Raw genomic sequence first — 27,717 nt, 5'->3', positions numbered from 1 at the left:
GGGACCAATTTATTATGTCGAACCGGAGACTACAAACTTATGGCTAGAATAGTAAAGTCCAGCGATCAAAGTCCAAGGTCCTTCAGCTACTTTACATTGATAGATCGAATATGATCCAAAGAGAAGAATTCTAAAAAATTTCTATAATATATTTTAAAAATTTATCAAAATTTACTTGTTGATATATCTTTTTTTCTTCTTAACATATTGGGTAGAATTACATATAGTAAACAGTTTAATACATATTTCAAGCACCTTAAACGAGTCTCTTTCTCTTCAAATCGTGTATCATATATAATCGTTTTAACAAATAAAGCAATTTATTTTTTAATTAATAAATCTAATTTTTGAAATTACATACGTTTCCAAATATAAAAAAAGGGAAAACAACCAAACATCTAAACGATTACAAAAGGACAAAGGCACAGTAGCAAGGGACCAAATCGTTCTTCCTAAATGACTTGTCACGTTATCACTTGTGCAATGGGATTTCAGTTATAGCCAAGTTAGAAATCATCCAAGCAAATAACAAAAACCTTGTATTCCCATCCTCCACACCTAGAAAAGAAATGCTACTTTTTTTAAAGGTTGTTTGTCTACCGGTAAAATGTGTATATATATATATATATATTTCTATATCACTAGAAAAGCATCAGTTATTTCATCCCCGTTTCTTTTTCTCCCAAAGGTATTCCTCTAATTTTTTGAAACTGTGATTTTTCTTTCCGTCCATCGAGACGTGTGTCATTTCCTACGGTCTTCAGCAAAGGAAGGAAGAATATTGTTTGTCCTATGCTGGAGATGGTGGAGTACACGACAAGGAAGTGGTCGATCGGAGTCATTTATATCTTTCACGGCTTTCGATCAATAGAAAATGGGACATACTGCTACTTTCCACCAACTGCAATCCACGAAATATATCTAAAAAAATAAAAAAAGAGGTAAAAGAGAAAAGATCAATTTATTAAACGGTGCTTGTAACACATTTACAACAGGGAAAAAAAACCTACAAAAATGCCTTACTCTACCTTCAATATCACAGAATTATATATCTACACAAAGCGTATGTATAAATATTTTATATAAAAATTGGAGAAATCTTTTGCTTTTGAAGTGAAATTTTTATTTAAAAAATTCATTAATTATTTAGAATAAAATGAATTACAATAAAGTCTCTATCTCATTCGTGACAAGTATTGTTCACATTTTGAGTTTCCATAATACGATTTCTCTAATAGCTTCTCTTGCATGAAAGTTGACGGGCTTCTGACGATCCAATTAACATTCTGCATAAGGAACAATGCTAATCAGTGAAGTCTGCCTTTAGCCCTTTTACAGCAATTCACAATAATAATTCAAGTATATAAATAATAATATTCATTTAATATTTATTAAGTTTTACTGTTTATAATTAAAAGTTTAACTGAATAATATATTTTTTTTTTTTGCATTTTCCTACATCATCTAAATTTCTAAAAAAAGTAAAGTATTAATTACTTACTGAAAAATAGATTTTCAAACTAATTTAAAGACTAATTTATACAATAAATTATAATATTTTAAATATATTATTTATGTGTATATATGAAATAGACAATATTATTTTTTTAAATATTTAATATTTTTAGAGTATTTTCTAAGCATTCCTTCCTTAGTTTACTTCGTTGGAAAGCATTAATTATTTATTGAAAATTTGATTTAAACTGATTTTAAAATTTTAAAAATGTGTGTGTGTATGTGTATTTCCTGTTAAAATAAAAATATTTTTAAGTTACGATTTAAAATATTTTAAAACTAATAATTAGAAAATCATTATTATAAGTGAGAATATGACAAATGAGATTTTTCAAAGACTAAATTAAGTTTGAAGGATGCATACTAATACATTATATTCTAATTAACTTAAATAGAATTTTGTATTTTGTAATAAGGATGTACATAAACTGGAAATTTAATTTTATTTCATTTAAATAAAACGAAATTTAATATTTATCATTACTTCTGTCAGATAAATATTCTTCGTGATATCAAGATAACAAAGAGAATGGTGAACGTCTGAAAGTAAGGGGAAGAAGAAAGGGGAAAATCAGTCATTGCTTGAATCCTCTTTGAAAAGTCTTTTGAATGTGATAAATGATTGTTTCTTTTGAAAACTAAACACTTAGTCATTTATACAATTTAAATAGTTAAAATAACTCTTGTGGAAGAACTTTCTTTGACATATCGTATCATAAAATAAGCGAATGGATAGTAAATATATACAGAAAATTTTGGAAATTTTTAATAGATAAAAACAGAAAATAACTTAAAAATATAAAAAATATTTGCAAAAAATATTATTAAAACAAGCACCTTAAAATATTTTTATTATCAGAATACTATAAACTATTACATTAATTTGACTTTGTTTTACACTTGCCCATTACAGAGCGAACAATTATTTATTATGACATCGTCACAATGCCGGGCTGCGATATTTAATCATATTCTTAATTTATTCAATTTAAAATACATGTTCTCTATCTCAAATCTGTAGTGTCTCGCTGGTGTACAGTACATCATACTTTTTCTGCTACAGCGAGTCGTGTTGGTCATCTACGTAACTCCATTCAGGGGAAAATTTTGAATTGAGTTCAAATGACTTCCGGTCTAGACCAGAAGTTCGTATATAGTTAATCGAGACCACTTGCCTCTAAGGTTTCCATATCTGGTCTTGACTTTCATCTATCTAACACCGTTCTCGAGTTAAGGACGGACAGACAAACAAACAGACGGAAGAGAGTGGCAATTTATAGATCTACAATTTTTTCAAATTACAGTCCAATGACATCAAATTGACATAAAAGTACATTATTCTAAAAATAGAATGCACCTCTAAATACAATATACAGCGCATTCGTTTTTACACCAATTTGATGTCATTCTTACATTTTTTAATTTATTTAAAATGGCGTCAAGTTAACATAACAGTATACACAATTCTGACAAAACGAATATAATTATAAAATGCCTTTATTCTGTGATAATGGTATACAATCATATCAATTTGACGTCATTTTACATTTTATCCGTTAAAATATATATATTATAGCCTATATATATGAAAGAATGATGTTAAACTGACGTAAAGGTGTACACGAACTCACAGAACTAATGCACTTGTAATTTAAATCAGTTTTTAACCACTTAAAGACGTTCTAGGCGTTATGTAGTTTTTTAAAAAGAAAATAATTAATTAAATAATTTAAATTAATTATTTTTAATTAAATAAATTAATTTATTTTTTCATAAAAAAGAAAAACTTTTTATCTGTTTTAGATTTTATTCAGAATGAAAATGCTAATTGGTTGATTTACATCCAAACTTAAACGAATACTTAAGAATGTTTTGGTTTGAAATGGTTGGGATTATAAGTCTCGAAACATTCACAATGATATTCTACTTGTACGTAAATAGAAATGCCATTATAATATTACTCAACATCAAGATTACATTAGAAACGAGTCACATTTTCGTGAGATTTACAACCTTCCGTTACGATAATGAACCTGAGTTAGATTAAAAGTGAAAGGTAATCAAATTGTCAAACTGAGTGCCATCCTTTATCTTGACAATTTACAATTTCTTAAAGGTGTAATTCTATCCAAAATTTCCACTGAATATAAATCGAAAGATATCTTAGAAAATTACCAATTTTTACTTGTAAAATTAATGATAATTTCATCCAAATTTGATACATTTACGTCAAACTTTATAATTATTTTATATATATTGATTGATTTACATTATCAGATGATGATGATGATGATGATGATCTTAAATATTTGAATTTTTGCTATTTTACAGGTTTTTAATATAATTAAATATTTTAATTTATAAAATGAAAAAGAAACAGAGGTAAGTTTCTTGTTGAGAAGAATTTATTACTGTTTACTTCTTGTCAAAATCAATTTTTCACTTTCTGTCACATATTCACCCCCTCCCTACCGTTCATTTACTTCTGTCCACTTTATAAAATAAATAACTATATTATACGAAAATGTATATACTTCAGTCGATAGTCTAAGCAGGGAACACTCGACCCAAATCTTTATCCGTCTGGTTCTTTAAATATTGCCGTGTCGGACCCTCAATAGGATATTTTTTGCCCGCTAAGGGGAAGAACGCTATCTTGGTGTTAGACTCTTGCATCACAAAGCCTGGAGCTGCACGATACAGTAGCGGTATGTGTTAGAAGGCGCAATGTGCCTGGAATTGATAACAGAGTTAATCCTTCCCAAGAGACGTTTGACGGGATCCTACGAAGAGTCGATTTTGTGCATTTTTGGTCAGCGACGATTACGTACAGGTCCAGTGAATATAGTAGCATCCATCAGTAGCGGAGCTTATAAAATTCAACTTGTATTGTCTAACAAATGTGTTTTTGATGACAATAAATAAGGTCTTTATGGTGGATTGTACACTATTTTCAAACGAATATTGGATAAAGTAGACCTTAATAGTGATATATTGTGGAGACTTTTCCATCTTTAGTGGTGGATTGTTCCCTTTGAGAGGATTTCATCTTCGTTTTCTTTTTTTTTCATTCGCTACAAGACATAAATGATGATATTTTTTCTCTTCATTTGTATCCATTATAATTGTTTCTCTTCTTAGCTTTAAAAGTATAATGATTAGCTTCAAATATTTATAGATATCATTAAGATGTAATGGAAGTGTTAGAAGCCATCTTAAAGTAACATTATCTTTGATTATAAATGATAATTCAATATCATATTTCGAGTGAAATGATCATAATCTTATTTTTAATTCTTTCTCTTATTAATACTGTCGATTTAATTAATTATTCTGAACTTTTACTTATATATTTTAAGGAATTTTTAGTATAAAAATTTTAAAATGGCGCACAATTTTACAATTCTAATAGTTTTCCATATCGTTTGAAATTGTATGCATTTAAAAATATTTCTTGTAAAAAGTACTTAAAATATATTCACAAAAACGATGAAAATATTTTATATATAATCTAATAAATAATTGCACTTTAATTAAACCTGTTTAAACAAATTTTAATTAAATTTTTACTAAAAAGTTAAATTTAATGTATTTTAAAAATATTAATATATATGTTTATAACAATTTAATTCGTATCAATTCAAAAAAATATCTTATTATTCTTATTGTTTATCCATTTAGCCCAATAGTCTTTTCGACATACAATGTATAAAGGGGTGTTACAAAAGTCAGTTAATTAGGTTTCATTTTTGCTTGTGTCTGACACACTTGTCAATATGAATTGTAAACTAAGTTTTAAAATATGTTTTTCGTTTGCAAAATTAATAAAAACAGTAAAAAATTTGAATAAAACAGTAATTTAATTTTTACAATAGTTAATTGATATTTTAGTCATCTTTGTTGATGAAAATATCACTGAAAACATATGAATCAGATTTAATTATTGAAATAAATAAATGATAAATATTAGTATTCTCTCTTCAATTTATCCATAATTTTAATTTTATTAATGTGTCTTTTGTATTTTAGTAGCGAATTAATACAAAGATTTTGTACTTAATCAAATGAATAAACAAATACGTTAATAATAAAATTCCTTACCATTTTCAATTTTTTTACCCTTTAAATTGTGATAATTTTTATTGAGTTAAATTTAAAGTTTATGATAAATAACTGAAATACAAAACTCATTCATTCTCTTCTTTTCGCAATTATAAGAGATTGATGTTGCTATGGATACTGTTTTAATATCTGTAAGCAAAGACAATTAACTTCTGTACACAATTTAGTTAAAGAAGATAAGAAAAATAAATAAATAAATAAAATTTTAATTAATTTTTTTATAAATATAAATAAATTAGTGTCTGCATATTAATATATATAAAGTGTATGCGTAGGTGTGTCTGTATATAATGGTTCAAAAAGTAGTTAACCATTGTAAAACTAAATTGCTGTTAACTTATGATTAAAGATTCAATTTACATTTAAGTATATATTTTTATCAATTTTATATAATAAAAAAAAAATCACTGTTCTAAATTCAGTTTAAAATTCATATTTACAAGCATACTTAAAACACAGTTAACTGCTTTTGGACTAACCTGTATTTCAAACATGAACATCAAGTAGAATACTTTATTTTATTATTTATTTTATTGATAATGAAATTAATTTTAAACGTTTATAAAATATAAATTTAATATTTTAAATTAATAGTAAATTATATATTTTCTCAAAGATTTTTAACGTTCTTCTTATATGAATTAAGTAACTTTAGTAAAAATAAACTATAAATTTTGAATGTCTTATAGTTATAAAAGGAAAAAATGCATTCTGTGCATCAAATAAAATATATTTCTATTTTTATTTGTCAGTTTTTCAAAAATTCTTCAATTTTTTATATCCCAATAACCGTTTTTTCAATTAAATAATAACTAAATAAAAAATTTAAAGTATACTTTTATAGTGATTTTTATTATTTATTATTATTTTTTGGTACTTTATAGTCTAAATATTTGTTTAGTAGGTTATTTTTCTAATGTTTATCTTTGTTTTTTAAGAATAAATACTAAAATAATATGAAAAAAGCAACAAATATTTTATTGCTATATGAAACATAATCCATTAAATGTTATATAAAGTATATTTAGACACAATTAAAAAAATTGAGGTTATATTTTAAAAAAATTTTACAGGAATTCAGCATGAATGAATTATTACAAGATTTCAAGATCAGAAAATGAATGTTAGAAGTAAAGAACTTAAGATTTTTCACTCATATATATATTTAAAATTGTTTAAGACATTTATTTGTATCATCACAGTCATGATTCTGACATCCGTACTGCCTTTAAGAAAACAATATGTTTTCTTTTATATATATTATTAATTATGATGAAATAAATGAAATAATAATAAAATAATTATAATATCTTTAAGATAGATTTTAATGGCAATTTTATGAATTTAAGAAGTTTAAACAGGAATGCAAGAAAGAAAAATTACAGAAAATTTCTCAAAAAAAAGAAAAGAAAAATGGATGTTAGAATTAAAGAATTTGAGATTTCTCAGGCTTATTTACACACATTTTTATCATAATTTTGTACATAAAAACTGTTTAAAGTATTTATTTACATTGTTAAATAACCAAAAATGTACGATGATAAAATATGCAAAAAATTTAAATTATAGTATCTTTAATATAGATTTTACTAGCGGATATTTAACAATGGTAAGTAATTTATTTGTGTTTACTATGATGACTGACTATAATATTTTCTCAGAATCATTGTTAACACAGTTGTAAAAGGCATTCTTTAGTCCCAATGGACTTAATTTCCTCAACAAAATGGGTCTATTGCGAAGAATGGAGTTCGCCATCTTTACCACTTTCAACATAGAAAGCATTTTCTTGTTTCTTGATACAACATTATATAAGTTGCTATTATATAACTTCAGAGTTTGTTTAAATCTTTAAGTACAATTTTAATATTATTATTTAATTATATACATTTAAAATCACTTTTTATTATGTCTTCATGTAAGAGCTTATCTTACATTAAGTTATATTTTAAAAATATAATTTTTAAGGTTAATTTTAACGGAAATATTTCTATAAAATCAAATAAAATGATTGTATTTCTATTATTTTATTAAAATATATCATTAATTAAATATGAAAAATCACGTGAAATTGAAATTTTTCCGAATAAAATTTTATTTGTTATATCAACTTTATAAGAAAATTTGCGTAATATATAATATATTACAATGAAATCAATACATAAATTTACGCAAAAATCAAGTCACTATATAATATTAAATTAATTCGTGTGTAAATTTTTCTTTTCATTTTTTTCCAACTTTTTCTTCTCAAGTTACACTTCACCCATCCTGTGGATTGATAAATGATTAGACCCTTGACGCAAATTCAGTTTAGACGACCGCCAATGCATTTGTCTCAATTATAGAACTGCTAACAACTAGTTGCCTGGATCCTCTCCCCTTCTATCTCTATTTTTTTTTTTTTTTAATACAAAATAATAATAAGTTTGTACCCTTCAAACTTTACCCCAGCAAAATTAATATTATCGCATAAAATTTTATATTTTTATATAATACTGTATATAAATTTTGCTTCATTTTTATTTATATATTTTAAATTAAAAAAAAAACATAGAATTAATTAATTAATATTAAAACAAATTTTTAATCATTTTGAATTTTTTACAATTTTTTTCCTGTAATTTTTATCATTTTTTAAATATTTTTATAACAATTTTTCTAAATAAAAAGATTAAAATTCTGATTAATTTTTCCAAACAACAATAATAATAAATCAATATTTTGATTTACACAAAATCTATTTATGATATTCTTTATTTAAACTTCGAATATTTTCGAATGTTTGTTTATCTGAGGAAACGAATTAAAATTCCAGTCGTATCTACACTTTGCATTTTCACGCTTTGACGTTATTCCCACTTACTTCTTCTTCTTTTTTATTTTTATTTTATTTTTATTTTTCTTTCGAATTGTCCAGACGCAAGAATGAATCGTTTTGTCAAAAGAATGCACAAATATCGCTTCAAGAATTCTTATTATAACTATTTCTTTACGTAATGTAAAGTAGAGAGAGATCGTGCTAAGTTTTAAGTGTCTAGTATTTTCTAATCGGCTGCGTGTCTAATCTCTTCAATGTGTGTACTTTCACGTTCGCTAACTCAATAATAAATATTTACCTTATCCATTATTGTTTTCTGAAAAGTATATATAACGGCAATTTCTTTCTTTTAAAAATCTCTCTTTCTAATTTTACAGTATTACTAAATGTGTATTGGTATATATGAATTTCGAAATTTTCTTTGTTAAAACACTAATTTTTATGCCTACAAACTTGAGAATTGTATACAGAAATTAAAAAAATGAGTTTAATAGTTATTATTTTAAACTATAATACCAATTATTGCATTTTAAATTGTCAAAACTACCATGGTTGACTGAATTTTGGGTTACTATGCACATTCCTAAATTTATTATATTTTATGTAATACCATTTTGTAAAGATTTTAAGAAAGAAAATTGTATTTGTTAAGTAATTTTTAAAAAATGTTTTAAAAAATGCAATTTTCTTTTAAGAATCGCATAAAAAAGCTAAAAAAATAGTTTTTATAATTTATAAATTTACGTATTTTTTTAATTATAATATAAAATATTATTTATAAAATTGTCAAAAATATAACTCTAAAACATTGTTCGTGAAGTAGTTCATCATAGTAATAAATCTAAGAAAATGCAGGGTGGTCTAAAGGTCGGATAACCGTTGTAAAAAATGAGTTATTGTCTTGTTTAAATAACATATACTTAAAAAAATTGCAAATATCGTTCAAAACAAGATTATCTTGGCCAATAAAAAAATTACAATGCTTTAACAAATTAATTAAATCATAAGATTTTTAAAAATTCTTTGATAGCTTAGTCGGGACATTTACGCGTTTAAGTGACTTTTGAGCCATCCTGTATATAAATATATAAGAAAATTTGTCATACAAATTTGTTTTTATAATTTCTTACAAAAATATACATATTTCAGTTAAAATATTAAAAAAAATTATTTTTAAAAAATGCAATGTTTTTATGAAATAGTCACATAGTTCATGTATAAATTATAATGTATTTAGAAATGTATAAAAATATCTATTTAAAAACATTTATATAATTTTATAAAATGTATTTATATTATTAAAAAATACCGATAGAAATATTTATTTTTATAAATTTATTACTTGTTGAAGTAAACCTTGTCCTTAATGATTTATGTAATATTCCAGTTATTAGATGTTTCTGGTTTTAATGTCAACAATCATTTACACAATGCCAATTTGGCAAAGGCCCAAAATCGATTCCTGTAGATCAAAATTTAATGTTATACACTAACATATTAATTTCTATTAAACTAAACATTCATAACGTTGTAATTTATTAGATTGAATTCTTAATACAACATTAAACAACGTAAATATTAATTAAGGAGCATTTCGAGTGAATTTTCTTTCTTTTTTGGAATTATTCAATTTATTCTCAATAAGTTATGTTGATAAAACAATAGAAAGTTTTTGATGAGTTTGGTAAAAACATAGTTTTCAATGTCGAAATAGCGTATAGCGAATCGTGTAATAGGATATGATAAACGGATTTTGAATGTCATTCACTTCAAAATTTTCCATGATGTAAAATCATTTCTGGGTTCTCTTGCCAGTCATAAAAGACGAAAGCTATACTTATTTCCGCTGCGATAATTTTATTGCTCTTATCGTCCGTTTATTCGCCATATTCATAATATAGAAGCTAAGGCAGTTATATGCTTGATTAAGCTCCGCAATTGTAGACTTAAATAAGAAAAATTTAGTTAAAATGTAAAAAAGAACAAAACCACTTGTTTCTTATGGTTGTTTATTGAAAAACAAATATAACCTAAAAGGGAATGTTTTATCCTATTTTATTTAGGCTATTTTTGTAGCTAAACGAATAACCAAGAGAAGCTTCATAAAAAATTATTTATTGCTTTATTTTTTAATTAGGACAACAATTTTGCATTTTTTAAAAATCTTTTTTTTAATAATCTTCTTCGCAAAAAGGAGGGAGTCTTTATTATTATTTTTCAAGTTATATATATTAAGAGATGATTAATCATAGAAAGATAACCTAAAGATGTTTCATAAAAAATTTATTTATTTTTAAATTAATTTTGGTTTTGGAATTAGTTCTCAACTTTCTTCATAGAGAGTGATACAGCTTTATAAAAATATAACCTAAAGATGTCTCATAAAAAATTAGTTATTTGTTTTATCTTTCTAATGATGGGAATAATTTTGGATTTTTAAAAAGTCTTTTCATAATATTCTTCACAAAGATGAAAAAGAACTATTTTAGTTTTACATTATTTATATAAATAGATAGATAACTTAAAGAATCATAGAAACAACTTACTGTATAACTGTGATGCTTCGTAAAAATAGTGATATTTCATAAAAATTATTTATTATTATTTTCAAATTGTTTTTTTAATTAGGTTTAATTGTGAGAATAATTATAAATATAATTCAAGATGTCTTCATAACTGCCACTAACTTGAAAGTTTTAATGAATGAATGCTGTTTTTTATAAATAAATAAATACGAAATTTGTTTTATACGTGTATACTTGTTTTTAATACATTTAAAACATTATTTTATATAATATTTTGCATGTAACAAAACGCTATAATAAGTTACATATAATCCTATAATTTAAAGTTTATCTATTTTAAAAATCTAAATTACATAATTTCAATATTTATATAGGTTGGCGGTCTTGAAAAATCGAACATTAATACAATTTAGATCTCCACCCAGCTTTCTTGGCAGTAGGATACATAACTATACCACTTTCTTGAGGAATTGATCCTAAAATCAATAAGTTGCTCTGTGTAATATATTTTTGCATTATAATCTAAGAAAAAAGAAGTAAAAATTATTATTTTACCATTCCATAAAGTAATTCTCGATATGATTTATATAGTGTAAATTAATGCAGAGTACCCCCATTATATATAAAAATAAAACGAAATGGTTTTTTTATTTATGTTTTTTATTTTATTTTCTTCTGTATTTCAGTCGATTCCTTAATGTTAGATGTATTGACCAAGAGAACAATCGTTTATAGGAAACCAATAATGTTTCTTGTCAATCTTATTGGATTTTCCATTGGATTGCTGCCATGATTAAGTTGGCCATATCTGCGGATAATTTTCTACGAAAACTGTCAGAATGAACAATTTCCTGCATAAACTTTTAGGACACGATTTTTCCCATCTGTAAAACTAGATCATTTATCACAAATATCATAAATAATACGTTCGAAAAGAGAAAATCTTAAAGTACTGTCTTCTATGATAAATTAGCTTACTTAAGTCGAATTAAAAATATCTTCCGTGTAATTATTGTTATTTAAGCAAATAAATTTTGGTATTTTTGTAAAGAAAAAATTTATTAAATATAATCGATTATGTTTATAAAAAATAAAATTTTTTTAACATTAATTAAATTACATAAATCTTCATTTACTGGACCGAAAAATTTCTTGTTAATGATCTACACTCTTCCATTTATTTACAGCGAAAATCGTTGTGAAAATGGTTTAATATTTATTAAATATGTAATTTATAATTTATGATATCAATTGATATCGAGAAATAAATTTATTTGATCGCAAAATTTAGTGATAAAATTTGAAAGAAAAGTGTTAAAGACTATATTTGCTACTAAAGTGTTCTTTGCTGAGTGCTGGGTCGAATCTTCTCCAGTTACTATATGGTGTGCTGAGAAACCGTTATGGTCGACCGATGATGTTTTATAGCCTGTTTTATACGTATTCTATAGCTGTAACCTGAGAGTTTGGTGTGGGTTGGCCACTGATGTGTTCCAAGTACCACAGGGACACGATGGAAAAGAGAGATTCATTACCAAGGACTAAGAGTCCGAGAGATCTTGGACGCATTGCACGCACTTTGGAAATGGACCGATGGAATTCAATTGAAACCAAGAAACTATGTAAGGAGGAAAAAGAAGTGGTTACAGATTTTTGTAAGATTCCTTCTCTGTCACGGTTTTTTCCCGTGAGAATTAAATGGTTTCTTTATACTTTACTTCATTTTACTCAGATGTGGAGTATGATCATCTTGAAAAATTTACAATACTTCATATTTTTATTTCATGCTATACAAATAAAATATATTATATATTTTTTATTTTAAAGATATATATCAAAAAATAAAATTTTAAACCTTTTTACTCCAATAAATAAAAATGCGTTAAAATGTCTAATTTTTTTAAATTCTTTAAAATTGATATTAGATTGATTTAATCTTTAAATATTATTTTCTTTAAAATATTTCATTATAAAGTAGAAATTAATTTAAAAATTTTTAATAATTTTATTTTAATATTTTCAAAAATAAATTCTAATACTGGGATTCTCTATAGGATATATTGTGTCAATGATACTTTGTTTTTTGTAAGAAAAATATTATTGACTCTAACTGACACTAAATTTTAAAAATATTAGATAGAAAAATGATTGTATTAATATTTATAATATTTTAATATTCTAATTTTTTTAATGAAATGAGTTTCTTTATTATTATTATTTTTTTTTGACTTCTGCTTTAAAGATTTATCTACGTTTCTGAAAATGTACGATGCATAATTTGTACTGCTAATTTATCTTCATTGCAAAGAAAATGGTCTCCTTCTCAAATAACTTCCTTCAAATTCTGTTTTTTCTTCATTTAATTACAAAAATGATTAAAAACTAAAAACTAGGAAAATGAAGAGAGTAAATTCAATATAGGCTTATATGTACTTTAACAATAAAAGAGATTCATTAAAAGTCATCGTATAGAAAAATTAATTTTCTAAGCTACTTTATTCGATACTTTTCAATATTTAAATATATTCAAAATTTATTTTAAAATATATTTTATTGAAAATTTTCTTTATAGACTAAATAAATAGAACGTTAAAAAAATTATGCATATTTTATTTTATATGAAGTAATTTTAGATTCTTGTAAACTTTTTAAATTAAGCTTTAAAAAATTATATATTTTGAATAATTTTAAAAATTATTTGCATTTATATAAAAACATGTTTTTATATTTAAATTATATATAATTTTTTAATATTTCAAAATTTTAGAAAAAATACACATTAAAAATATATTTTTATAAGAAATAAAATATATAATATGTTTTTTAAAAATCTAAATTTAAAAAGTTTTAACATTTTTCTTTTACATTTTAATATTATTTTATCAATTAAATAATTATAATAAAAAATAATATCGAAATACTAATTTTAGAAAGAAAATAATTTCAGAATGTATTTAAGTGAATTCAATTTTTTTTCTTATTTTTTTAAATCGAAAAGTTTGATTAGAAAGTAATAAATTTTCAAGAATTGATTACTTCTATGAACATATGTTTGTGTCAATTTTTAATAATAATGGAATCTGTCTCCTTTGAGAATGTATTGCCTGGAAAGAAGTAATAATAAAATTTTGCAGAAAGATTAAGAAATGTAAAGATAGTTTATATCTTGATATCAAATTTAATGACAATTTCAATCTCTTATTTAATCTTGATTTTCGTATGAAAAGTAATTAACAGTATATGTATGTTATAAATCCTATAATGTAATTATATAAATTAAGCTTTTATATATAAAAATACATTAACATTTTAATATTTTTAATATAAAATTTATATTTTTTATTTATGTAACATAAATTTTAAAGTAAAATTCAATTATGATATACTGTATGTAGCAAGTACTAATTTTACTAGATTTTTACGTAGATTTTACTTAAAATTTTAATTTCTACATAAACAAAATATTATCTACAATAGTGTATATATATAAAAACGTAAGGGTATACTATTGTATATGTTATTTTATTTATGTAAAAATTAAAATTTTAAGTAAAAAATCTACTTTAATTTTACTTTATGTGTAAATTTATCCTTGCAATATAAATTAAAGAAGTTAAAGCTTAGAGCCTCAAGCTACAGTGGCTACAGCCCAATCTTAAGTTTTTGTATGTATTTTTATTTGATGGAAAAAAACAGCCTCTTATATGCTACAGTCTGAGATCGTATCCTAAGTACAGTACAGTATATTGTAATTTGTTATAAATAAGACGAGGACATCTAAGCACTAATAATCATACAAATGGTTATAAAAATTATATAAGCTATAAATTTTATATTTATTTATATTCTTTTTAGTGCCTAGATGTCCTAGCCTTAATTTTAACGTGAAATACTACAGCATACTACAGTATATTATAATTAGTATAAAAATAATATAGTATAGTATGTTTTATATTAGATTATAAAGTATATTTTTAATATTTTAATTTGATATAATATTTAGAAAAAACTCAATTACTACAGTTATATACGAATATTTTGAAAATATTAGATCAAATTTTGCTTCAATATCCTAAAGGCAATTTAGGTTAGAACTAAGTTACTTTTAAAGCAATGCTTGAGGTTTCAAGATAAATGTTTAAAGAGAAAAATTTGATCAATAGCAAAGTATAGAAATGTTTTACTATATGTTTTTAATTTTATATATTGATATAATATTATTTAGTTAATTAATTAGTTAATTAACAGTAATCATAAAAAGTTTCAATTGTGTAATTTACTAGTATGAGAAATATGGATAATTAATAATACGATTCAGGTTTTAAATAAATAATTTAAAAAAATAAAACTATAAAAACAAAAAAATTATTATGTTTTAATAAATTATACTTTTCTAAATAATTTTATTTGTAATAAATTTTTTGAAAATTTTAATAAGTTGAAATAAATTTCTCATATTCTTATAGTAATAAACACACATAACAATTTATCTAAATTAATTATATTTTTGAAAAAAAAATTAAATTTTATAAATTAAAATAAAATAAGAAAATAGGAACTAATAAAAAATTTAATTCTTTAGATTCAAAAATATAAAAAAGTGTATTTTTTTTATAAAAGATACTTCTGCGTTATATTCTACACGTAATTATAGAGATGTTGCTACGAATTTATGAGCTGCTTAATTATGAAAAAAAAAAACATAAAATAAGCTTAAAACAGTTGAAAATTTTTCAGAGAAGATTGACTTAGTTATGTCATAGTTGTAACAAAAAATATGAATTTTTTTTCCTCGAGCATCAGCTGGAATGGAAAATCGATCAAAGCCAAATCTCGATTGCGTGATGAATTCAGAGACATCTTATGACGTCGTCTGTCGTTAATGTTACACGTAACCCTAGCATTAGTGAAATGTCCACGTTTCTCTTATATAAAAGAAAGGTCATTTCTTGTCACGTACACAACTGGAGTTAAAATCTTCTGAATGATAACCACAATCTTTAACTTTTGTTTTGTTTTTATGTTTTGATGCTTATTTTCTCTTTTTCCTTTTTTTTTTCCTGTATTGAGCATTTGTATCCAAGTAAATATATCATATGGGCATGAATATATGATTATAAATATATCTATTAAATTAACTATACTTCAATATCAAACTTTAAATTTTATATTTATTATTTATCATATAAAGTTTTATTTTTAATTGTATTCGTTGTTTTTACAATACGTAACTTTTGTGCTATTCATTATACACGTCTATATACATAATTTATTTCTCTCTCGTTACTTATTTTGAATATATGTGTGGTAGCCCTGAAGTCAGTGAACAACTGTAGAAACAAATTGTTCAAAATGAGAACCTTCCTGTTTAAAACAAAAAATATAATGCTTTGAAAAACTTATATATAAGAAAAACAAAACTTATATAAAAAGCTATATTATATATATATATATATATATATTTTTATTCTACTGTATTTTATTCTACTTATTTCTATAATTATATATAATTATATATATTATAGAAACATAAGAACATTTTTAATACTGTTTCTATTTCATTCAATAACTTTTATATAATAATAATTATATAAAATGTTTAATAAATTTTTGATACTTTTTCCAATTTACACAACATAATACGAAAATGTTTAGAAAGTCAGTACATAGATTTTATTTTATAACTTTATACATGCACAGAATTAAATATATATATGTTTATGTGACATTTACGAATAGAAATTGACAGTATAATGAATACACAAATATTCTTTTTACTGTTGCAAGGACAGTTTAGTATAGCTGTGTCGAAACTGTGACTGTTGTTACATAACCACATTTACTGTGGTATGGTCTAAGGTATTTGTTCTCCTTACAGACAACCTAACTGTCATCGTTGCACTTGCAGCTATTTATTTCTTATCTCTCTTAAGGTAGTCGAGTAAGTAGTTGATATGATACATACAACCATTTTTTTATATTCAGTAAGTGAAAAACATGTTTTCTAAACTGCAAAACTTTTAAGGTGTACCTATTATAGTATTGAGATGTAAATGCAATGTATTTTTAAAAAATACATACATATATATTTTAAAAAATTCAAAAGAAAAGATATTTAAAAAAATAAAAAATAGATAAGAGAAGAAGATTCTTTTTATTATCTTGAAATGCTATAAAACCAATTTTCATTTTACTAGATGATTTTTTTAAAGTTAATTATACAGCTTAAACTTTTTCTGTATTTTATTATTTATGGAATTTTTAAACATATTTCTAACATTTATATTGAAAAAAAATCAAATTTTTAACTCATCCATCGGGATTCTGTATTCTCATGTCAACGACTTCAAAGAATTGCCGTATATTTAATTCCGTTATTGCACGAATGAACGAATTTCTATGTTATAATATGCCATACAACACGCTATAGAATTGATTTCTTAGGGGAAAAAATTTAACATTAAAAATGTATGCATTTGAATAATAATAAAAAAATTCATTTTTTTATTTTGTATACATTAAAGTTATTTTTATTGAATTTATTAAATTGTATAAATCAATATATTAAATTATTTTTATATTCATTATTATATGATTATATTAATCACAATAATTATTTTAATCATTAAAATTTTTATTAATTTCTAGAAACGATTTTGGAATTTAATATATTTTTACTTCTAATTTATGTATTAATTAATTAGATATATGTTTTTTTACATAATTTCTATAAAAATTAAATTAACTAATTAATGTTTTCAGAATAACTTGCTTTATAATATACAATTTACATATTTTTAAAGTTTATTATAATAATTAATTAATTTTCTACTTAATTAATATTAATTATAATAAGGTTTATATTTTTAAATGCAAAACTTTATAAAATGTTAATGGAATTTTCTTATACGACTTAACAAAATTAATTAAATTAATATTTTTATAATCTGCTTTATTATATAAATTCTATAGAATATTTTTCTGAAAATTAATTATACAAATTAAATAAGAAATGTTATTAAAATTTTATTTTTAAAAAGTTATGTAGAAAAATATAGAGTTTTCATATATTAAAAAACAACTTATATAATTATTTTATCATAAAAAATAAAATAATAAGACATAAAAATTTCAAAATATTCACAAATATAGATAAAAAATAGTTTTATATACAATTTTCTTTTTTATTCATTTAATGACGTGTTTAAATATATAAATTTATTACTAAGAAAATCATAAAGAACGTTTGAATAGTGAGAAAAGAAAAAAAAAAGGTTGCAAGAATGATTACGGTGATCATTTTTCTTTCGTCTAAGAACAGAAATACAATAAATCAGTGAAATTTTAAGTCATCAATATACAGGAAATGAAGACAAGTTGCACCGTGACTGAAAATATGATATTTCCTTTCTAAAGACCAATTTGACTTTCTGCTGACGATTACAACTCTTGACTCTGTTGTGAGAAAGAGAGGAGACGATACTGAATTTGCTTATGTGTGGAAAGCACGTAATTTTCCTTTCAGAATCTAACAAAATTATAATTTATTATATAATATTTTATGAACTGTATCATTTAAAAAATTAATTTTAAAGTTTTATAATAATAATTAAATTGTTGTAGTAATAGTTGTTAATGGTTAGTATGGTAATGTTATATAAATTATTTATAAATTAGTAAAGAAAGAAGTATCTTAAAAACGTAAGAAAGAAAAACAAGGAAAAGGAAACAAGGAATTATTTTGTTATGAAACAAGAACTACATTACTAGAAGACAAGGAACGATAACTTTTTCTTTTCTTGTAGAGATTTTGTTACTTTAGTCTTTGTAATTCCTTGTTTCCTTTTCTAAGGAAACGAATTATTTTGTTAAGAATTATCGAAAAGTACTTACAAGAATACAAGGATGATAAAAAAGGAAGTTTCTTTTTATATCAGGAAACAAGAAATCTTGTAATAAAAACAAAAACTATTTACACAAAATAAATAAATAGAATAAGATACTACATTACAAAGAAAACAAAGAATTAGAAAACAAAGATTTTTCTGTAAATTTTGTAAACTTTCATATTTTTTCACCACTTTCAATTGTAATTTTAGCATTTCTTTAGCTATTAAAACTTATGCGAGTGATCGATTAAATCACTAAATTGGTTACGTGCAGATAGGTTTAAATATTTTAACAAGGAAGAAAAAGCAACTGTTCTATGTAACTCTAGAAGAGGAATGTTGATAACAGTAGAGAAATAATAGTTGGTTGTTATAAAGATATTTGTTGAACTTAACAAATTATTTTTCGACTAATCATTTAGTTTTCTGACTGAACTTGCTCCGATCGACAACGTTTAGCAAACTTTCAACTTGACAGTAATCAGAGGGGTCGTTAGCGGTCGTTTTTTCCTATCCTATAGTGCGGACGATCGAGCAACCAAAACCTTCGACCATCCATCACACCCTCAGCCATGCTTGATTGTACAGAGCGCAAAAAAGATGGAGTGACTGCTGTATGTGGATGGAATCCCGAGGTTAGGTGCGATGGATCGAAGACGTTGGAGTAATGGGTGTGTTTTTCTATATGCAGCAACTTCTAAGAACTAGAAGCACGCGTTCTGCAAGGTTAGATATCGATATTATACTGTATAAAGGTACATGAAATAACACTTAAATAAAAAAACCTATAAATTAAAATTACATAAATATATAGCTGCGTTTATAGAAAAGCGTTAACAAATTGGTATTTTATTCTTTAAAAAAGTGTTTTTTTTATTTCTCTTGCTAATTACATTTCTGAATTTCGATTATATTTAATAATTTGTCTTTACGCACCTATCTCAAATTTATTCAAAAAATGTTGAATATGAATGAAAGTTGACTTTCATATAATTTTTTTACAAGGTTAACTTTTGATTCTTTTAATTTTTCCTGCTAGAGTATTGATCGTTCCTATCTCTATACACATAGCTATTTTCATCCAAACAATAATTAAGCCTGTTAAGAGAAGGAGTAACGACAGCTCATCTGTTACACTCACTGCTTTCTGGCCAAAAATTTTCTTGTTATATACAATACTTATATCTATTTTATACGAAAATTTATTAAATTCTCGCAAAATTACAACAAATTCCTTCAAAGTACAATTCTTAAAACTTCAGATAAACATTATAGTACGTAAAAATTAGTTAATAAAACAGCTTAAAACTAAAGTTTGTAAGTGTTTGTTTAAAATAAACATGTATATTATTAATATCATATATATATATATATATATATAAATAAATATATAAACAAATGTCTCTTGTGATTAAATACACCTGAGAGTACTACATCTCGTGCGAATCTGCCAGGTGGATGATATGCTATTTTCTGTTTCTCTCGTATCTTCCCTAACAGGTATGACTAGCTGTTGGTCGGAAATTAATTAGTTGAAGTGCTTTCTCCACCCCGTTGGCTACCTCTATAACTGAATCACCTATTGAAGTAATTTAAAACTTTCCGATCAAAGTACAACGTAATAGGTTGTCAGTCATTTTGTACCATAAAGCAACCCGTGATAATTTATTTTAAAAATATATTAAAACATCTTAAAATTTTAATTATAATTTATATTTTTATTTTCGTGAAAGCTATTGAAGTGTTTTTTATACAGATCGTAATATAATAGTGGATTTTGAAGTATTGTGTATTCTATATTACAGGACTACGCCCTTATACGGTGAACTTCCTAGTATTGGTTAGCGGAAATAAGGGTGAGTTTTTAAAAATGGTTTCAATTTCCTTTGTGTCACCAATACACCTTTATTCTTGTGGTTATCCACCCGTTAAAACTACTTCACTCATAACAAAGTATAATAATTTTTAATGGTTTTTTTTCCTATACAAATTAACTCACTTAGCTGGCATTCGATCATCAATAATTTTAAATAAACACTAAAATATATTAATCTAGCTTAACAGAAAACAATCTATATTCTTTAATAATATCTATATTATTAAAAATATATTTGAAGATTTTTCTAAAGTGAAAAGAGATGAAACAAGTTATTAAAAGAGACAGGATTATAAGAAGTTCCTAAAAGTAAAAGATTAAATTTAAAGAGAAAGAGAAGAAAACTTAATTTATTCTTTCGAGTAAAAATTAATTTATTTTTGAAATAAGAAAATTAACCAAGTACATGATAAAAGAAAGAATGTACACGAAACAACGTACAACTTTAGAATTACAGATGATATGGTTTATTGTATGATATTTCTCTAAACTTTTCTTTGTACAATTGATTAAATATATTTTAATAAAGAAAAAATTCTATCAATTTATTATTATATTTTTCAATTTGAATATAATTTTATAAAATATAAACTAAAGAACTTTATGCCTAAAAATTATAGATACAATCTGTATAAAAAGGATCAATCAGCATCATTAGTAAATGATACTGATTGATGCTAATGAAAAAAATAAAATTTTCTAGATTATTCATGCTTATAAAATAAAATTGATTATTAATACATGTAATTTTTTTTATTAAAATATGTGTTTTATTTCATGATAATTTATATACTTTCCCGTTTAATTAATAGTGCAATTAATTAAAATATTTTAATCAGAACACATCTATTATCCATAAATCTTCGTGTTAAAAAAATATCCTATAATGTGCACGGTTCATATAATGTTTGGCAAGTTTGATGATGAGGTCTATTATGCGTGTCATCAATCCTAATCAATCAAATATTTTAGAAGTGTCATGAGGATCACTTTGATTTTATTTTATTCTTTTTCTAGACAGATTGCTGATACTTTAATATAACTAATTTCAAATTAATATAATTTTATTGTAAAAAATATTTAAAAATTTGCATAAAAATCAACTAAGATGATGATATTTTTTGACTTTTATAATTAGGAAAGACATTTTTCTTGATGAGAAAAACCAAAAATCCGCATCCTCCTCTGCACTCTTTTCATAATTATCATAAAAATTCATAAAATTTAAATTAAATTATACTGTAATTTACACAAATTTTACAAAAATTTAATTTAATTATAAAGAAAATCAGTACTTTACGTACAAAAATCATTGAGGGTTTAAATCATGATTAATAGGTTCTACACACGGAAAATCAATTATTTCTCTGTTGAATGTAGCTATATGCACACACTTTTTTTTAAAAAAAGCTTTATTTATATCTTTTTCTATAATAATAAATATCATTAAACTTAATACATGGTTTATGCGCACAGCTGAGACAAAGCTGTAGCTATATCTGTCATAGAACTAATAGCTGAATCAGTATATGATTGATGGATACCCTTTATAAACATTTATTATATAGTTGTTATGTACAGAATCGCAAATGTTTAGAAACTAATCGCACTTTGTTTCCGAAACTTTCTTAAGTATAATTTTTGATTATATATTATATAAAAAGGTACTATATTAGGTATTTTGTTATAAAAGCTTCAGTTAAGAAGCACGAAATTAATATAAAAATCATGCTTTTTGAGATAAAAGTATTTACTTTTGATGTGAAAATTAGTTAATTACTTATTAAAATATTTTAAATTCTTTTCTTCTACAAGTTTGTGAAGGATCTTTCGAAAGTAGAAAGAAGTCCGCGCTATTAATGTTTTTAAGGTCCTCAATTAATTAATGAATTAATTTTTTCAATATATTGAAAGACTAAAATGTTTATAAAGGGCATTCAAAAAACTAAATAACGTTTAAAAAATTGCTTTATTGTTTTTATGTAATAAAATTTGACAAAAATAAAGATGTTTTCTTCATACACAAGAAATATAATAGAATGAATTCGCTTTGAAGTCTCCTAACGTGAGGCTCAACCAAACGATCTCAAAAACTCCCTTTGATAGGTCTGCATTATGAGATACAGTACAGTACAAACATTAATTGATAATGTGAGAAAGAGAAGTGAGAAGAGCATAAATTACAATTACAGAAAAACATTGAGAAGTGTTAGTAATCGTTAAAAAGCATTAAAAATTATTTAAAATATTATTTTAATTTTAAAAATAATAAAATATTCTTGAAATTTTAATGCATTTATCTGTGTTAAATAATAATTTTTCAATTCCTTGATAATCTAGTACAAATGATAAGAATTCGGGAATTAGTGACAATAATTGCACAATCTTTGCTTATGCAGAAAATATTATCTATCTTCTTTCTTTAAAAAGGAATTTATATATTTTAAATTAACAATTTTTTGCCATAAGACCATATTAAATTAAAAACAATTCTATATTAATACATGAACATTTTTATATTAATACTAAACTATATTAATACATAAAGTTATAAACTCAATAATATTTTATAAAATTAATTTTATTTCTTAGAGAAAATACAATTACATGATCTAATATTTACTCGTCATAATAATCAAAGAAAATATATTTTTTAAAGTCAATAAATACTCTATAAAACATAAAAAAAGAAATTACATATTGAAAATATAAGGTATTTTATAAAAAAAAAAATATTTTAAAAAATCTACACAGATCAATTATGTATTCATTGCATGTGAACGATGAATGAATTCCGTTGGCTCTTTGCACTACTGTAATTAATCATCATTGAAGCTTCCACAGAACGGAAGATAATGGTCACCAGGCGTTGTAATCACCTGGCAAACAGTAATTACAACACAACAGGGTACATATCATACTTGGGATAATGCCCAACGTAGAAGAATAAAGAATCTGCTGACAAAATATTCTCATATACTTTACTATTTTTGACTTTTATCTGTAATTGATATATACTCTTATCTTGATTAAATATAATCTTGATTAATAAATTCTTCGAATATCTCTTTTATATCTATATATTCATTTTGAAATCGTTCTATATATTCACCGTTGTTTTATATATAATATAAATTTTGAGTTATAAATTATTTTATAATTTACCTATTTATAACTTTATAACTTTTTTATTTATAACTTAAAGTCACTTATGTCATTTAAAATATTACATCAATTTTGCTTATTTTTCTTAAAATACTGTGTACAAACACTAAAAATATTTTCTTTTTTAATATTTAAAAATAATAAATCTTTTATTTACATTTTAATTTATAAAAAATGTAAATACATTTTTATTATTTTTTTAAAAAATAAATAACTTAGTGACAAACAGATAAATAAAATAATAACAATAAATTATTTTTATATAATTTTTAATCTCATTTATTTAATTATATATTAAATAAACAAAAGAATTTTTTTCTTTAATAAAAAATAAAATTATTTTAAAAAAATATAATTTTAATATTTTTTAAAAATAATTTTGTTTTATTTAAAATTATTTTAAAATTTTATATTAAAATTATATTTTTATATTAAAATTTTAAAGAAATTTTATCTTTAAAATTTTAATTTCAATTATTTTTTAAAACGATTTAATTTTATATATTTTATTAAATTTTATATATTTTAAGTAGACTAATTTAAGGGATAATGATACATGAAATTCATTTTAAATACTATATATTTTCATTTATAAATAAAAATAAAAGTTAAAAAAAATCTCAATTAAAACTTTGTAAACTTTAATACGCTTATCTCGAAAAGCTGTTTATAAATATATTAGTTTTGTTTAATTAGAAGAGAGATAGAGAAAATTCTAATAAACTCTATACTAATATTTAAGAAAAATATTAACAAGAGAAAATCGCTATTTTCTAAAATGTAAATATAATAATTTAATTATAAGAATATAAAATCAAATAGAAATTGTTAAAGAAAACTTTAATCAAATTTTAGTTTTAATGATAATTATGCTATAGAATGTTTATATTTATCTTAAAGATTTCTACATAATGATTAAATTTTATTAAAAAATTAAATAAAAATTTTATAATTTTAAATACTTTACAAACACTTTTCGATGCAAAATTTTTCTTTTTATGTTCCTTCTCTAAAGTCATTCTGATAATGACGTATACAGTATATTATAATACATACTAGATCTAGATTCTATACTAATCAAGTAATGAGTATACTGTATACTGATAAAATAAGAAACATATTCCAAATATGTAGTGTGAGACTATGCACACACTGCAATATTTGCAAATTAATTTTAGTATAAAACAAATGAAAAAATAAGATTTACAGAAATATCGTACAGATTATATGATGTATATTGCATACCGCCGTAGCTTTCAAGCAATTGTATCTTTATAGATACAATTTATTAAAAGTCACAGTACATAACTACTGATATTTTGTGTAGGTTGTATCTGATAAATTTCTTGATAAAATGAATTATCAACTTATAAATTGAATAATTAAAATAATAAATAAATTTTTCTCTAAAACAAGTATAATAATAATAATAATCTTTATTTGACGTAAAAGGCTTTCGCCTGTTACAAGGGCGTTTTATTTAAACGCATATTCGTACTCATATAATAACATCTCAACAACATTGATATTTTCTATTTACTGGTCTATAGAATTTCATTAATATTTTGTCACAATTATCATTTAGTAAATTGTTTAACGTAGTTATATAACATATAAATCGTGTTAGTATTAGCACTATCAAACATCTTGTACATTTCCTTCTCGTTAGTACAGTTAACCAATGGCCCAATTTGGAGCCTAAAACAAGTAAAAGTAAATAAAATAAAAGTAAAATAAATCGATATAAAAATGATTATAATTAAAGGATAGATGTTCCGAACTCACTAGAAAAACTATTGGCTAAATCTCAACCAAAATTGGAATACATATTGTCCTAAGTATACTGTTTCCATTTTCAGAAAAATATTTTTCCTTCAAAATTTAGCCTCAAGGGCGAAATTTGGCACTGATGTCTCCTTAAACATGCATATTACGTACATTTTCGAATATAAAACGAGTCTCAAAACATTCTTCACAATTTTTCTACAGGTGAACACTCTTGGCACTCACTTTGCCTGATCGTTCGTTAATCAATTCCACATTTCACACCTGTAATTGAGATAAAATTATTGCGTTTTCTTTCTTGTCCCGAAATTCATTACGAAATGTACGTAATATACACCTTAAGAAGACAGAGTGCCAAATTTCTCCTTATCGGCTGAATTTTTTAATAAAATTTTGTCCCACAAATCAAAATCGCAAATTCAGGACAGTGTATTGTACATACCAAGTTTGGTTGAATTTGCTCAATAGTTCTTTCTACAGAGAGCTCTCAACAACTACTCTTTAATTACGATCGTCTTGTAGACAGATACTGTATAGATAATTGCGATTTACTTTAAAGCTCTGTACTTTTCCTGATAAATTTCTTAAGAAAATGAATTACCAAATAAAAAAAAATTATAAATTTTTAAAAGTAACTTTCATCAAAAGGATGCTGTAAAATTAATTTCAAAATAGTGTAAATAATGAAAAATTATATATATAAATATATTTTCTATTTATGAAAATTTATCAGAAATTCATTAAATTTTGTATTCTCTAGAGTAATATTTTATTGTATAGCAACGAATTAGAATATTAACTTTTGTTGAAATTTATGGAAATTTTGTGAACGATTAGCAATTAACTGTAATATGTAAATGTCGTTCTCTTCAGGAAATTGGAATCTCTTCATTAATCTGTCACAATAATTGCATAGATCCCATATGTTTTATAATAAATGAGTAAGTACGAGTTTGATATTTAGAACAAAATTAAAATAAATAAAACCATTAATTTTACTGTAAATATATTAAAATATATAGGCCTATATTTATTAAATATATTTTTTAGTAATTTTCAGTATATTCTTTAGTTAATTAAAAACATATCTGTTTACCTAGGCGTTGAATTGAATAAAGAAGAAAGAATAAAATAATTAAAATTTTAATCACTATTTAATTAAAATTACTCGAAATTTTAATTATATGAATGTATAAAATACATTTAAAGTGTACATAAACTTTGTTTTTTGTTTAAATTTTCAATTGTTATCTAATTAGGCTCTTCAATACAAACAGACATATACATGTATACATATATGAAAATGAATTATAAATGTTTTCCGCCAAACTTGTACAGAAAATATTGTTTATCTACCTTCAGTTTGATTTGTTTACCTGTTAAAATGAATTTTATCAAGTGTAACGAAATTTTCTAGTTGATGAAATGGATTTTGTTGATCTAAGAGATAATTCAAAGCAATAACAAAGATATTTAGCATCTTAAATACAATTTATGTAATAATAATTGAGAAAATTTGATAATTATTTTAGTTTTTATTCCCAGATAGGTTTTTTGCTTTAATCAGTACAACGGTTTTAGATCCGAGATCATTCCAGAAAGCAAACTCTATAAAAATAGTAATAAGTAACCGACACTTATATAAAATACATTGATAGGCTATTTATGTGAAGACATGTGGAAACAATTATATGTGTCATTTAATCAAGTAACTAACTAAATAAAATAGATATCCAATTATATTATTCGCATCCTTTTTTCGGTGTTATGAGTCATAAATCTGGAGGAACAAACGGAGTCAGATTTCCAAATAGTTGAAGCGTGAAACGTCATTAGAAATTGCATAACGGTTGAAATGCTAAACGAAAATAATTTATTCACGAAATTCATTTTTGACACGTTTCATGTTTCTGTAAAATTAAACTGATAAAATAACGAAGAAAAATCTCAAATATTTTGAACGTTTCTAATGCACAAATCAACGTCGACATTCGTTTATTTTTTACAGCATCTTAGATT

At 23.3% G+C, this 27,717-nt stretch overlaps 1 protein-coding gene across 2 annotated transcripts in view; it reads left to right on the top strand.

Annotated features, from left to right (window-relative positions):
- Positions 1 to 20,660: 20,660 nt before the first annotated feature.
- The window catches only part of LOC136979566 (uncharacterized), a 237,322-nt gene continuing 230,265 nt past the window's right edge, over positions 20,661 to 27,717 (top strand). The window contains exon 1 of one of the 2 annotated variants that reach the window (XM_067275577.1): positions 20,661 to 20,728. The gene's annotated coding sequence lies outside the window, so the exon portion shown is untranslated. The remainder of the gene's footprint in view (positions 20,729 to 27,717) is intronic. The other variant, XM_067275579.1, reaches the window with a different exon arrangement.

Source organism: Centruroides vittatus, unplaced genomic scaffold (genome assembly GCF_030686945.1).
Source record: "Centruroides vittatus isolate TY-2023 unplaced genomic scaffold, ASM3068694v2 contig_628, whole genome shotgun sequence".
NCBI lineage: Eukaryota > Metazoa > Arthropoda > Arachnida > Scorpiones > Buthidae > Centruroides > Centruroides vittatus.
This window is presented reverse-complemented; position numbering and strand designations above follow the sequence as displayed.